The sequence below is a fragment of the Dama dama genome, chromosome 16 (genome assembly GCF_033118175.1).
Source record: "Dama dama isolate Ldn47 chromosome 16, ASM3311817v1, whole genome shotgun sequence".
Taxonomy (NCBI): domain Eukaryota; kingdom Metazoa; phylum Chordata; class Mammalia; order Artiodactyla; family Cervidae; genus Dama; species Dama dama.
Genome location: NC_083696.1, coordinates 11,905,044 through 11,917,517, shown reverse-complemented (window position 1 = coordinate 11,917,517; position 12,474 = coordinate 11,905,044). Strand labels below are relative to the sequence as shown.

At 39.7% G+C, this 12,474-nt stretch overlaps 1 protein-coding gene across 3 annotated transcripts in view; it reads right to left on the bottom strand.

Annotated features, from left to right (window-relative positions):
* Positions 1 to 12,474, bottom strand: part of LPAR1 (lysophosphatidic acid receptor 1) — a 154,584-nt gene that overhangs the window by 30,087 nt on the left and 112,023 nt on the right. The gene's annotated exons all lie outside the window — the stretch shown is intronic.

The window sequence follows — 12,474 nt, the reverse complement described above, 5'->3', positions numbered from 1 at the left end:
TTATCTGTTCCTAGGAAACAACTAACCACTGTTTTTCTTTTTTCCCCTTAAGCTTATTTTAAGAACATTTTCCACTTAAATTAGTAATTAAAATGCTATTAATTATAAATTATTTTATTTAAATATTTAGAAATACTTAGCTGTCTTAAAATATTTTTATTTTTTCTACTTTAAAATTATTTAGACATTTTAAATAATTTTACAATGATCTATTAGCACTTAATAAAACATTCATAAATTATTATTTAGATGGGTATTTTTACTATTAACTATTAAAATACCTTAAATATAAGTTTAAGTGTAATGATTAAAATCTTAAAATTGGACTCCTATGTAAATGAATGCCTGATCACATAATATCTTTAAAAGAAACTCAGAGAAAAAAATGTAAACTAAAATAATAATCTAAGAGGATAAACACATTTTAGTAACTGCAGTGAACAAAACATTCCAGACTCTAAGAGAGAAATTCATTAGGTAGTTGTGTTAACTATATACAGTAAAGAAATGCCTTTTCCTCTGTGGACTAGAAACTCCCTCACATGTGCACAACTGCCCGGGAAGCTTTATGAAACTTAGACCCAGCTCTGCAGGGTGCTGGGAAGCCCATGGTGCAGGCAAAACCCTTGCTGAAGGAAAGGACAGGCAGATCCAGCAACCCTTCAGCACAGTTGGTATGCTCCAAGCACAGGAAAAGCTCAATGGAAGTTTTAGTTTCCATTTCAGAAGGGACAAGGGAACTAGAGAGGAGACCCCAGAGTGGTAAAGATCTGTATGATCTGACCTCTTTTGTACCTTCTTCACATTCCTATTACCTTCTGCTTCTCAGTTGAGACTGGAATTCAACACTTAATAATATACAAAAGTTCTAGATGTTTGTGTAAGGGTCACAAGACTCTTCAGAGACCTGTGGACTGCAAGGAGATCAAACCAGTCAATCCTAAAGGAAATCAACTCTGAATATTCACTGGAAGAACCGATGCTGAAGCTCCAATACTTTGGCCACCTGATGCGAAGAGCTGACTGACTGGAAAAGTCACTGATGCTGGGAAAGATTGAGGGCAAAAGGAGAAGGGAGAGGCAGAGGATGAGATGGTTAGATAGCATCACTGACTCAATGGACATGAGTTTGAGCAAACTCTGGGAGACAGGGCAAGACAGAAGAGCCTGGTGTACCAGAGTCCACGGGGAGGCAAAGAGTCAGACACGACTTAGTGACCTAACAACAACGGCCAGCAAGAAAGCAGAGAGGCCAGGGAAGATACTATCTCAGTCTAAACTAAACCTCAGAGCAGAAAACCCCAAGTGAGACAGGAAGTGGATGGACAGATACAAAACCATCTGGGTCACCGAGGACCAGGGAAGGGGGAGAAGCAAGCACAAAGGCAGCGCAGAAACAAAACAGCTAAATCACAGGTTTTCAATCCGTCATAGCAGAAAATGGAAAGAAAAACACAATGTCTTTCCAAGCACACCCAGTTTCGACCACCCATAATGCCAGATCTCTTTGCTCTGACCCTCTGCCCCTGCAGAACTTGGGAGGAGGGACACTGCCAAGAATCTCCCTCCCTCAAAACCAATTCTGACCTCTTTGCAGATGCAAATGTCTGATCCAAGACCCAGGGATAGAATATAAAACTTCGAAAAAGGAAAACCCTTGTCTTTTAATGACTGTTGATAAAGAAAGAGAATTAATAGAGGTTAAACATCTTTTTGCTGACTAAAGAGTTATTTAATTGTTTTTACTCCTAAAAGCAAAGAGAGAAGAGGCAAGATCAAACGAGCTTCTCCAATAAAACCTATTTTTTCATCCTTCAGACAGCACTGATATGCTGTTAATGAAGTTACTGTTTGGATGTTCACGTTTTCCCCAACCACTGGCAATGTCTAAATCTGAACTATTACAATATAACCCTATGTCTCCTGCTGAAGACAGCGTCTTAAACATCAGCTTTTTCATTACTCAGGAAATGTGCCCAGAGGACTAGAGATTACATTCCAAATGTCACCAGGACACTGCCCTTTTTCCTTCAACCTGCAGATGAAACTGGTCCCTTTTAGTTCACAAGGTTCTTGCTAATCATGCCTCTCTCAGGATGCCCCAGCTAGTGAAAAGGTTGATCTCAACTGGACTAAGCAACTGGTCAACCTTATGAAGGTCAGACTTCTAGCCACAAGAAGGACTGGCACACGAACAAGAACTCCATGGCAAGAATGTTTTACATTTACTCTTCAACACAGTGTATTCAGTTGGATCAATTGTCTTATTTCCAATGAGGAACTTAAAAGTTGAATTCAACTGACTTGTCAAGCTACCATTCCAATTGAAATCTGTGTTCAAATCCAGATATACTATTATATTCCCAGACCCAGTAATTCACCTGGCACACAACAGGTACTATCAATCTATTTGCCTGCCTACCTACCTACCTGTCTTTATGAAAATAAACTGTTGAACTGATTCCAAGGCAATTTTCCACCACATGGAACTACAGACTTTTAGAGCAGTCATTACATTAGGTACAGATTTGCAAAAGTAGTATTTACCACTAATACAAGTCAGTCTTAGAGCTAAATCAGAACGGTTCATCTTCCTGAGAGAAATGAAAATTAGCACCAACTTGTCATTTTACACACACACATATATACACAAACACATCTGATTCTAAGAATCTCTTCGTCAAAGTTTTACGGAAGTATTATGAAAGGTGTTTTAAATATATTTTAAGTATATTCATTTTTAGCTTTAGACATTACAAACCCATGTGATAACCAGACTAGATCAGCAGATAAGAAAGAGTATGAGACTCCCAAGAAACAATAGCCTATTTCGGATGAAATAAAGCAAGCGAAGGAAAGTAAGTCTGAGGAACAGGTTGCAAAGTGACTTTTGGAAGGATGAGATTATTAGGGTAAGAGATTCAGCTTTCCCTCTTAGGCCGTGGGGATGACCCTTTGCATTACTGATTATGAAGATCTAAGCACCTATTCTGCAGGAAGTACAGAAAGAGTGAGATGCTGAAAATGGAGAGAATGGGTAAGAAGTTCAGTTGGGTACTTGTTACATTCTTCCACAGAAACGCTGTTATTGGATTGCATTAATGGGACATGTGCAAGCTTGACGAGTATCACTGACCTTTATCTCTGGCAGGAGATGAGAAACAAAAAGAAGTTTTCCACTGCTTGTTTTCCCCTAGGTTCCTGCCCACAAAGGATGCCATCATCTTAAAAGGTAGCTCTTCCCAGGGGAAAGCAAGCTCCACACCCAAGAATTTACAAACTCCCACTGGATTCTAAACATATCTCTCTCTTTCTCTTCTTATGTGGCTGCCTAACTTTTAAACTGCTTTATCGAGTATGAAAATGTCTTTAATAAACATGTTTCTACCAAACATCTAGAAGAATCCTGGCTCAGAGAATAACTCATGGCCATCTTTCTTTACAAATTGCAGGCTAAGATGGATATTCCGAGATAATTACATGGAAGATGTCTGACACAGTATGAATACTAAAGTCTTTCCACTTCTTTCCTCATTAAATACTCAAAAAGAAGCTTGCTTTATTCTGCTTGCTGAGATGCTACTTCTGGCTTTCACTTCTCCTTCAAATAGGTCATTTTACCTTCTCAGCTCCGTCTTTGCTAATCCTTAAAAATGGAATCTGTCCTTAGTTCTAATAACCACCTGGTTTGCATAGGAACTTGGGTGAAACCGATTTCACAAGTTAAAAATAAAAGTCTGAATTCAGAGACGGTAACGAGGATGTGTGTCACACGTTTAACACAGACATTGTCCTCAAGGATACTTTGGTCTGTTCCTAAACTCTGTGTAACTGTACTCTTAAACAACTATATTCAGCATTTTATAGCTTTTCTTCACGTTTCATTAAAAAAATATTATTGCTATTTTGCGATCACAAGAGTCCTATACGATGTAGAATCCTTGAAAATGAAATACACAACAAAATTTATAATTCCATCTTTGAAATCAAACCTGTGAACAGCATTTCTGTATCTACGTACATGCATACATATACAACCACCACACATATCTTGGTACACATTTTTCTCCTCAGAATAAATTCCTAGAAGTACAAAGACATAAAAGGATACAAATTGTTTAAAATCTTTAGATGTAGCTTTTAGCTTATTTTCTGTACTTCCTATCATGGACAAGGAAACAGTCACTGACTTTCCTAAGAAGAGAAATTGAACAAGTGTGCTTTCTTTTAGCTATTCCTGTTTACCTTCCGAGTATCAGTCAACATAATCATTTAATAAATTATCAAACCATGGTAACAACATGAATAACCAAAATAAAGCAAAAGCAAACAGGTAAGTTGAGAATGAAATAACCCCGTGATAAAATATTAGGCAGACTTTAAATATTAAAGGCAGCTGTATGAAGCATGGTATCAATTATATAACACAACTGTATCTACTTACACGCACGCTCACACACACGATAGCTGCTGACGGCGTCTGCCACATCCCCTGTGGGGACCTAAGCTCTTCATATGCACCTTCTCATGTAGTTCTTTCAATAACCTCAGGAGACAGACACTCCTACTGTCTCTATCTTACAAATGAGAAACTGAGGTTCAGAGAGTTCAAGCGGCTTTTGTGGGCCACATACCTGAGAAATCATCGATGGAGTTGGGATACGAGTCCCGGTCTGACTCCCTCCAGAAGCCTTTGTTCTGAGCCACAAGACTACACTGCAATAGGCAAACACACTGGATGGAAATACACCCAAATGGTGGTGGTCAAATGCAGGGTGGCTTTTTATTCTTATTTAAATGTTTGTCCTTTACGAAACACTGCCACTGAATATGATTTACTTTGCTAGGCAGGCGTAAATCAGCAAAGAGGAAATAAAGATCATATACAGCCCCTATGAGTCAGGGCCATCATTACTGATGATCCCAGGACATCACTATTATTATGAGGAGATCCTTTGCTTGAAATGGTTCTCCTCCTCCTTTCCTTGCAAATGAGGTGGTACAGTTTTCTAAGGAGGCAGGTAGCTCTTCAAGCTCCACAGGTTTTCTCTAAAAGAATGTTAATTACCACCCCCCACTTCCCAGCCCTGCCAAAAAAATCCTCTACTAACTTCACAAATATTCTATACTTAACTCAAAATGTAAAAATAACAGTAGTCCAGATGTTACCAGGAAATATCATTTGGAAACTAGATCCTTGAAAAAAAGAACTATAACATAATATGCATGATGAACTTGTTCTTCTAAATTAGGTAAAATAAAGATTCTTAAAGGCTATTGAGAGAAGATAAAGCAGAATTCTGAGTGCTGGGCATATTCACCTTTTATGCTGTAGCAACTCTATAGTTGGAGAATAAAACAGCTTCTTTTCAAAACATAATCCAAGGTATGGAAAGTAAAATTTTCCTCACACTTTGGGAACAGGACAGTAAGTTTTTAAGACTAAGGAGCACTCTAATAAACCTCACTCTAGACTGAATTAACCAATACATTAGTAAACCAAGCCCAGAAATGTCTTCATTGCACTGCACTCTTAAAGCAGACTCCCAGCTTCTTTAAGGAATATTATAAAAATGTTTTCATGGGATGTGGTACTGCATGGATGTGGTGCTGACTACGGTGAACTGTCTTAGTACTTCACACCATGACCTATGCATCCATCACAGACTAAGGAGACCCGTAAGAGCAATTTCCCTCTGGGCTGAGTATTCACGAGTGCCACTTCTCCTCATATCTTATAGTCACAAAATCATCAATCTAATTGTGTTTACATCTGCATTAATTGCTAGAAAGTATATTCTTACATGGCACTTTCTCACATTTATTTTTCCCTTTTTCTTCTTTTCCTCACTTATTTTTAACTTTGTCCTCTGAACTGTATACATCTTTCTAAGCTGACTTAAATCCTTTTTTTTATACAAGGTTAAATATAAACAAACACAGACAGATACTCTGCACACATCTGTAAGACTAGTTATGTCATACTACCATTGAGACATAAAAATCATGCAACATGAATGGTATCAGCATGTCTCCTACAAACCAAAAAGGAGCAAAAATTTTCACCTCTATTCTAACAGTGAGGTCCAGTCTAAATTCTGTCCTGGGCCATTCACCAGGCACTCAGATGACAACTGACCCCAACACAGTCGCTGGCTTATCTGCAGAGTCACAACTATATCCTGATTACGTGTTTCCAAGCCACTATGCTCAGGAAGTAAGTGGTCAGGGATGTAACACTTCTGCTATCCTTGAGGTGAGTAGACAAAGGAAACTGTCAGGCTGGAGATGTGACATTTTAAAAACAAACAGTGCATGGAGGAAGAGCAAGTGAAGGGATGAGGCAAAAGATAGGAGAAGCAGCAAAGAGTAACGTCTCAGCAGCCAAAAGAAGAAAAAATTCAAGACAGATGTGTTCAATGATACATTCTTTCAGGAAGAACAAATATTTATGAAGCAGATATTTTTAAAAGTAGAATTAAATACATAATATGGCATCCTTAATCTTCCATCAAATAACATTAATTTCTTTTAAACTGGTGCTTTTCAGAAGTCAATTCTTCTTCCAACTGTGCTCATTTTAAAACACATGGCACATGTCCGGTGGGCACACTCTCCAATGTCCCTTTCCTGAGTCACAGCCTTGTACAGTCCCCTCCCTCATGTAACTTGCTTCTAAGAAACAGAATACAGCAAAGGTTATGCATCAATTTCCCTGGTGGTTTGGTTATACGGCAAAGGTGAAAGGATTTTGTATATGTAATTAAACTGACTTTAAGTGGAGCAAAGCATAAATTATTCTGGGTCTGCTGGACTTAATCAAGTAAAGCTCTTTTAAAAAGAATCTAGAGGTCAGACACTGGAAAACTGTGAAGACTCTGTTGCTTTTTCCAATTTATTATTTTTTTTTTAATTGAAGTATAGTTGGTTTACAATGCTGTATTAGTTCCAGGCGCACAGCAAAGTGATTCAGTCAAACACATGCGTATGTAGATGTGTGTGTGTGTGTGCTCAGTCGTGTCCGACTCTCTGTGACCCCATGGACTGTAGACAACCAGGCCCCTCTGTCCGTGGGATTTCCCAGGCAAGAATACTGGTGTGGATTTCCATTTCCTTCTCTGCTACAAAGTCCACAATGCTAGGCTGGAGGACCACCGATGCTGTCACTGAGGGGGTTCATCGTTGGCCTGCCCAAAGAGACTCGCCTCTGATAGGCCAGGAAATGTTTAGCTTGCTAGCCTGTGACTTCCATAATCTTCTAAGAAGCCAAGAGGGAATCAAGCTACATCTTTACATTGTTACAATGACTCAGCACACGGGATTCAATGCCTTCCACCCTGAAGCTACAAAACCACTGGTTCTCCCTTCACCTTCTATTAGAGTTTGAAAACTACATAAGTATGGGGCCAGCAAACTCCCTACAGACCTGAAAGGAGAGCCAAGGTTTCATTTCCATTTTTACACTCATATGAAAACACAAGTCTAAGGCCAGGCTATTCAGCTAAGACTTGGTTCCATAATAGCATGTTCTCTCTGCTGTGTGTAAAATTATACAGTGATGATGTATTTCCACGCCTCTGTGCCCAGAAAGTGGCTAGGCAGTCATGGCTGTAGCGTGGGTGAAAGGGTTAGGCATGTGAACACTTGGGAAAAGGGAGAATGGGGGAAGGGACGTTTGTCTTTCTGAAGCACTTTTCTGTCAATTGGATATTAAACTTAAACATGCTTGCATTATATTGTTTGAGAGATGAATACAATGTTTTTGACATGCAGTCTGACTAAGACCACAAGACACTGTCTCTCTTGGAATTATTTCTTTTTTAAAAAAATCTATTTATTTATTTTAATTGGAGGCTAATTACTTTACAACATTGTAGTGGTTTCGCCATACAGTGACATGAATCAGCCACGGGTGTACATGTGTCCCCATCCTGAACCCCTGTCCCACCGCCCTCCCCTTCCCATCCCTCTGGGTCATCCCAGGGCACCAGCCCTGAGCACCCTGTCTCATGCATCCAACCTGCACTGGCGATCTGTTTCACATAGGATAATATACATGTTTCAGTGCTATTCTCTCAAATCATCCCACCCTCGCCTTCTCCCACAGAGTCCAAAAGACTGTTCTATACATCTGTGTCTCTTTTGCTGTCTCACATATAGGGTCATCGTTACCATCTTTCTAAATTTCTCAGAATTGTTTCTAATGAAGCACTGGCAATATTTTTTTTCCCCAAACTTGTGATTCTTCTACACTAAATTAACTACTGTAATAAATGTACTAGAAAACAGCAAAAACAGCAAATTTTCATTGCTTAGAAAAATCAGAGAGAATAACAGTCTTTTCCTTTGCTTTCCTTTCCTTCCTTCCTTCCTCTCTGGTTTTTAACATTTTAAATATTAAAGGAAACAATAAAGGAAGGAGCACTGGCACTGAAATTACAAATCTGGAGTTTGGGTGTGGGTACCAGCAAATGTTGGATTATCTTCAGCAATTCACATAATCTCTTAAGCCTCAGTTTTATCATTTCTAAAACAGGCAAAATGTCAAATGCATAAAGTATAAACCTATTATGTCATGAAAATCTTTAGATTACTATTTAGAGTACTTTATATAAATCAAATGTTATAAGATTATTTTTTCATTTTAATATGGACTTCCCTCTCATTAACTGGCAAAAAGATATTAAATTTTAAAAATGAATGGTTTGTTTATTCCTAACAAAAGTCAGAATACTTGAAAGTAAATTTTATAGTTACTGTCAGAGAAAAAAATAGTAACAGTTAACATTTATTAAGTGCTTTAATAACACTTATTAAGGTCAAGCATAGTGCTAAGAGGCACCGGATCTTACTTTACTTCATTTTCTCATTTTTCATACAAAGTAAGACCTATTATTAATCTCCATTTTACAGATGAGGAATCTAAAGTTTCAGGAAGCTGAGTAGTAAGTGGTAACCTAGAATACAAAAGCAAGAGGTCTAATCCAGAGACCACAGTTAACCACTCATTCGCGTCAGATGCATTTTCTGGATTGACATGCCGATAACAGGGACAACGAGATGTGGCCTGGCCAGGCCTCTGTTGCTATAAGGATTGGGAGGTCTGGACAGGAGAGCGTGCCCATCCACACCACAGGGAGACGGCCACAGAGGGACCCCCAAAGACACGGCCCAACGCTGGCACTCCACTTGTACGGCCTGCGGAGGAAATGAAGCTCCCTGAAATTGCGAAATGAAGAAGTCCCGTAAGATCTCAAGCATGGTGACTGGTCCACAGCCAGAGCAAAACCACATGAGGACTGCCCAGGCCACCTCGAGGACGGCAAAGGTTTGCAAGTAGCTCCAGGGACTGCTGCTGCTTCATGGAGACTAGGTGGAGAGAAGCTCTGGGCAAACAGGAAGGAAATGGGGCAACCAAGAACCAACTAGAAACAGGAACCAGAGAACAAGAGAAAGTGAGTAGCAAAACAAAACAAAACAAAACAAAATAAAACTGAAGTAAATACAGAAAGTAGGAATACAGCAGGGCCCTGGGCTTCCCTAGTAGCTCAGACGGTAAACTATCTGCAACACGGGGGACACGGGTTCGATCCCTGAGTCGGGAAGATCCTCCAGAGAAGGAAATGGCAACCCACTTCGGTATTCTGGCCTGGAGAATTCCATGGAGAGAGGAGCCTGGCGGGCTATAGTTCATGGGGTCACAGAGAGTTAGACACGACTGAGTGACTAACACACACACTGTTTCCCAAACTGTGCCCAGAGGCACCTTAGGGTTCCAGTTGATTTAGAAGAACACAGCCCGGTAGACAGACAGGCAGACAGACAGATATAGAAACATGTCAAATGTCACTGTTTCCCTCCCCTTTATAGATAGATAGAGGGATATAGAGAGTCAGAAACCATGTGAACTGCTAGCTGGAAGTAGTTCACAGTTTCAGCATTAGATGGCATTACATTTCTTTCTGTGACATCATGTCTCTGCAGCTTGTGTGCTATGTTAAAAATCAAGTCTTGCCCCAAACTCAGTGTGGAACAAGAAATGGGGATGGCAGCGGACGACACCAGTCAGATTCTGATGAGCTGCACAGTGCCCAACAAAGCTGTCACATCTCTCAGTCACCGCTGTTAAGAATGAATGAAAAATCATTTTCTTCTTGTCAGAGTATGTGTCTTTGCTTTGATTGATGAAATGGCTACTAATTTATCAGGACCGACCTACTTATTGCAGACTTCCCTGGTGGCTCAGACGGTAAAGCGTCTGCCTACAATGCGGGAGACCCGGGTTCAATCCCTGGGTCGGGAAGATCTCCTGGAGAAGGAAATGGCAACCCACTCCAGTATCCTTGCCTGGAAAATCCCATGGACGGAGAAGCCTGGTAGGCCCCAGTTCATGGGGTCACCAAGAGTTGGACACGACTGAGCGACTTCACTTTCACCTACTTATTAAGTGGATTAAACCACTTAATAAATGTACTTCTTTTGGCCTAAAAGCACTATGAAAAAAATAACGAAGACAAGAAGGGCACTGAGGGATTATGGGAGCATCTGCAAAAGGGATTAGAGTTGTGCAGGGAAGACAGAAACGTGGGGGAGCTCAGAAGAAAGCCATGTGTCTGTCTGCAGAGTCATTCAGGATCCCCTGACAAGGAAAACCTGTCCCCCTGAATCCTGAAAGCATGATGGGTCTTGATCCTTCTGGGCTGCCCTTTCTTCTCACATCAGAATGAAGATTTACAACGTGAGGATTAATCCAGGGATTTTAGGTTTCAACACAGCAATATTCAATGAAAACACCATGTTATGTATTTCATAACAGTATCTACCAAGTCCTTACACGCCTGGCGTCTTCTATAATAATCTTACTTAATTATTTTGAGGTTTTACCGTTTCTGCCCTGCCTCTCGTCATACAGACAAGGAAATGGAAACTTGGAGCAACTGAATATAAGTGAACTCTGCTGGCACATAGGAGGGTCAGGATTAGAACCCAGGCAGTGCACTCCAGAGATACCACTTGTTATCCCCTGTGCTATACTGTTCAGCTGTCAGACCTTTCGGTTTCTAAAGAAATAAATACGTTTTAGACTTTTACACAGGATGAAGTACTTCAAAGTAGTGCATATATTTAAATAGAGCTAAAGGCATTTCTTGGAGAAGGAAATGGCAACCCACTCCAGTGTTCTTGCCTGGAGAATCCCAGGGACGGGGGAGCCTGGTGGGCTACCGTCTATGGGGTCGCACAGAGTTGGATATGACTGAAGCGACTTAGCAGCAGCAGCAGCAGCAGCAAAGGCATTTCTATTTTTGTTTATTCTTAGTTTCTAAATCCCAGAAAAAGCTTCCATCTCTTTTAGAGGTTTGTTAATATCCAACCTCACAAATAGAAACACTGTCAATGGTAAAAATATATAATACCATTAAGAGAGAAAACAAGTCACCCAATATTGGCATGAATGGAACAAAATAGTCTTATCCCCTTGTGTTAAAGAGTATAAATTGGTACAAACTTTCTAGAGAACATTAAACAGCAGAGTCTCAGTGAAGAAAGCAGAGATTTATATCAGATAATATTTATCTCAATGTCATTTACAATAGGAAAAAAAGAGAAGAAAACCTAAATACCCAATGATTATATCATTTGGATGTACTTAAATTTGTGAAGAAAATTCATTCTTTCAAAGATTACTTATTGGCATGGTAACACGCACATTACTTTTAAAAATCATAGAACAAATTGTATGTACCATATGATTTCAATTATACAGTATTCATCAGAACAAAGGACTGGAAAGAAACAGCATATTCATTTTAATATTTTGGTTCTCTGAATAGTTTAGAATTCTAAATTTTCTTAATTTTTATTACTTAACTTTAAGTTCTTAATTTTGCCTTTTTCCCCCTTAATAAGCGTACTACTATGGTAAACAAGATTATTATTAAAACAGGATTCAGTTCTTAAGAGGGTGAAAAGTGAAAGTGTTAGTCGCGTCCGACTCTTTGCAACCCCATGCACTGTAGCCTGCCAGACTCCTCTGTCTATGGAATTCTCCAGGCATGAATACTGGCGTGCGTAGCCATTCCCTCTTCCAGCGGATCTTCCTGACCCAAGGACTGAAACCCAGGTCTCCTGCATTGCAGCGGATTCTTTACCGTCTGAGCCACCAGGGAAGCCCACTTAAGAGGGTAAATGCAGTCTAACAGACCACCTCACTCCTCGAACATCACCCACGATTCAACACTCAATTCAAAAAAAATCATTTATATAGTTTTCCTGATTATACTACTGATGGGATTCTCTCTCTCTACATTGCCTAAAAGCTTTATTCAAACTTAGTTTTGGGGTATTCTTGTCATCTCTTGCCTTTTATAATAATTATTTACGTACATGTGGCATCTTTCCTATCAGATTGCAGCCTTTAGGATGGCTGGGCCACATTTGCTTTGTAACTGTATCTGTCTTAAGCCTTATTCCCAT